We start from the raw sequence: 3291 nt of genomic DNA on the forward strand, positions 1-3291 counted from the left end.
ATTACCATGCTGTTCTAAAAGACTCTCAAAATAATATAAGTGAAGCATGAGAGATCAATAATTTCTATAAAATAAAACCACCACCGTGCTCTAAAAGATATAAGTGAAGCAGTAGAGCAAAATTATCTAGCTCAAAAGATATAAGTGAAGCACATAGAGTATTCTAATAAATTCCGATTCATGCATGTCTCTCCCAAAAGGTGTGTACATCAAGGATGATTGTGTCAAACCAACAAGAAAAGACTCAAATCATACAAGACGCTCCAAGCAAAACACATATCATGTGGTGAATAAAAATATAGCCTCAAGTAAAGTTACCGATGGACGAAGACGAAAGAGGGGATGCCTTTCGGGGCATCCCCAAGCTTAGGATTTTGGTTGTCCTTGAATTTTATCTTGGGGTGCCTTGGGCATACCCAAGCTTAGGCTCTTGCCACTCCTTATTCCATAATCCATCAAATCTTTACCCAAAACTTGAAAACTTCACAACACAAAACTCAACAGAAAATCTCATGAGCTCCGTTAGTATAAGAAAACAAATCACCACTTAATGTACTGTAATGAACTTATTCTTTATTTATATTGGTGTTAAACCTACTGTATCTCAACTTCTCTATGGTTCATACCCTCCGATACTAGGCATAGATTCATCAAAATAAGCAAACAACACACGAAAAACAGAATTTGTCAAAAACAGAACAGTCTGTAGTAATCTGTAGGTTTCGAATACTTCTATAACCCCAAAAATTCTGAAATAAATTGCTGGACGTGAGTAATTTATCTATTAATCATCTGCAAAATGAATCAACCTAATCGCACTTTCCAGTAAAAAATGGCAGCAAATCTCGTGAGCGCTAAAGTTTCTGTTTTTTACAGCAAGATCGCAAAAACTTCCCCCAAGTCTTCCCAAAGGTTCTACTTGGCACAAACACTAATTAAAAGCATAAAACCACATCTAAACATAGTCTAGATGAATTATTTATTACTAAACAGAACCAAAAAGCAAAAAATAAAATTGGGTTGCCTCCCAACTAGCGCTATCGTTTAATGCCCCTAGCTAGGCATTGATAATTTCAATGATGCTCACATGAAAGACAAGAATTGAAGCACAAAGAGAGCATCATGAAACACGTGAAAAACACATCTAAGTCTAACATACTTCCTATGCATAGGCGTCTTATAGGCAAACAAATTATCATAGCAAGCAAAAACTAGCATATGCAAGGAAGCGGAAAGAAACAATAGCAATCTCTACATAACGAGAGGTGATTTGGTAACATGAAAATTTCTACAATCATATTTTTCTCTCTCATAATAATTACATGTGGGATCATAAGAAAATTCAACATAATAGCTATCACATCAAATATCTTCAACACGATCCACATGCATGCAAAGTTGACACTCTTCCAAAATAGTGGGATTAACATTAACTAAAGTCATGACCTCTCCAAACCCACTTATATCAAAAGTTTCATAAGATTGAACATTCTCTAAATACGTGGGATCTAAAGTTGACACTCTTCCAAACCCACTTTCAATATTGCAAAAATTATTATCAATCTTATATTCATCATGGGGCTTAAATAAATTTTCAAGATCATAAGAAGAATCACCCCAATCATGATCATTGCAACAAATAGTAGTCATAGCAAAACTAGCATCGCCAAGCTTGAGGTTTTGCATATCATTAACACAATTGACATTAACAGAATTTATGATAACATCATTGCAATCATGCTTTTCATCGAAGGAACTATCAAGTATGGGTGCAATAGCAACGATCTCATGTTTAACATAAGGAACTATAACAAATTCATCTTCACAAATATTGGCATCATGGCCACAAGAATAGAAAGCATCATGTTCATCAAGGGATATTTCAATCAAATCATTGGAATCATAATTATCTATAGATTCATGCATATCATTATTTTCTTCCAAAGAAGCGATCATTCTTTCAATAAATTCTTTGACATAGACATTATGAGCATAGTTTTCATAGCAATATTTAAGTATGTCAAGATTTTCAGATTCGTAGAGAGTAATATCATACTTTTTAATCAAAGAAGCAACTTCATAAGCACCCTTAAAAGCAAAAAATTCATCAATTTGTTCGATATTGTAGTAACTATAAACACCCTTTGTATAAGAAGATAAGATTTCATTATCATTAAACTCACATAGGTAGGGGAGGTGCTTTTTAGGGTTCTTAGAGCAACAAGTAAAATCACAAATTTCACAAAGATTCCAAGCATAACACAACAATCTCTTTATTTGTTCTCATAAGAGTCTCCCTTTTTCAGACAAACGGTGACGCACAAAATGAGCATGCTCATCTAAAGATTTCCCATAAACTAGGCTAGTTGGGGTTTCAGCATGAGCGCATAAGGATCGAAGATGATCCAAGTAGAACACTTTGAGTGGATCCATATCAATAGAATTTTAGCAAGCAAAGATGCAAGCAAATAGAAGGCACATGGAAACACAAACAAAGATACATACGGGGAGAAGGCGAAGAAAAGGCAAAGGTGAAGTGGGGGAGAGGAAAATGAGAGGCAAATGGCAAATAATGTAATGCGAGGGATAAAAGTTTGTGATGGGTACTTGGTATGTCTTGACTTGTGCGTAGATCTCCCCGGCAACAGCGCCAGAAATCCTTCTTGCTACCTCTTGAGCAATGTGTTGGTTTTCCCTTGAAGAGGAAAGGGTCATGCAGCAAAGTAGCGTAATTATTTCCCTCGGTTTTTGAGAACCAAGGTATCAATCCAGTAGGAGACTACACGCAAGTTCCTCGTACCTGCACAAACAAATAAGAACCTCGCAACCAATGCGATAAAGGGGTTGTCAATCCCTTCATGGTCACTTACGAGAGTTATATCTGATAGAGATAATAAGATAAATAAATATTTTTGGTATTTTTATGATATAGATTGAAAGTAAAGATTGCAAAATAAAATAGATTGGAAACTTATATGATAAAAGATAGACCCGGGGGCCATAGGTTTCACTAGTGGCTTCTCTCAAGATAGCATAAGTATTACGGTGGGTGAAAAAATTACCGTCGAGCAATTGATAGAAAAGTGCATAATTATGAGAATATCTAGGCATGATCATGTATATAGGCATCATGTCCGCGACAAGTAGACCGAAACGATTCTGCATGTACTACTATTACTCCACACATCGACCTCTATCCAGCATGCATCTAGAGCATTAAGTTCATAAGAACAGAGTAATGCATTAGGCAAGATGACATGATGTAGAGGGATAAACTCAAGCAATATGATA

This window comes from Triticum dicoccoides, chromosome 7A (assembly GCF_002162155.2).
Source record: "Triticum dicoccoides isolate Atlit2015 ecotype Zavitan chromosome 7A, WEW_v2.0, whole genome shotgun sequence".
NCBI lineage: Eukaryota > Viridiplantae > Streptophyta > Magnoliopsida > Poales > Poaceae > Triticum > Triticum dicoccoides.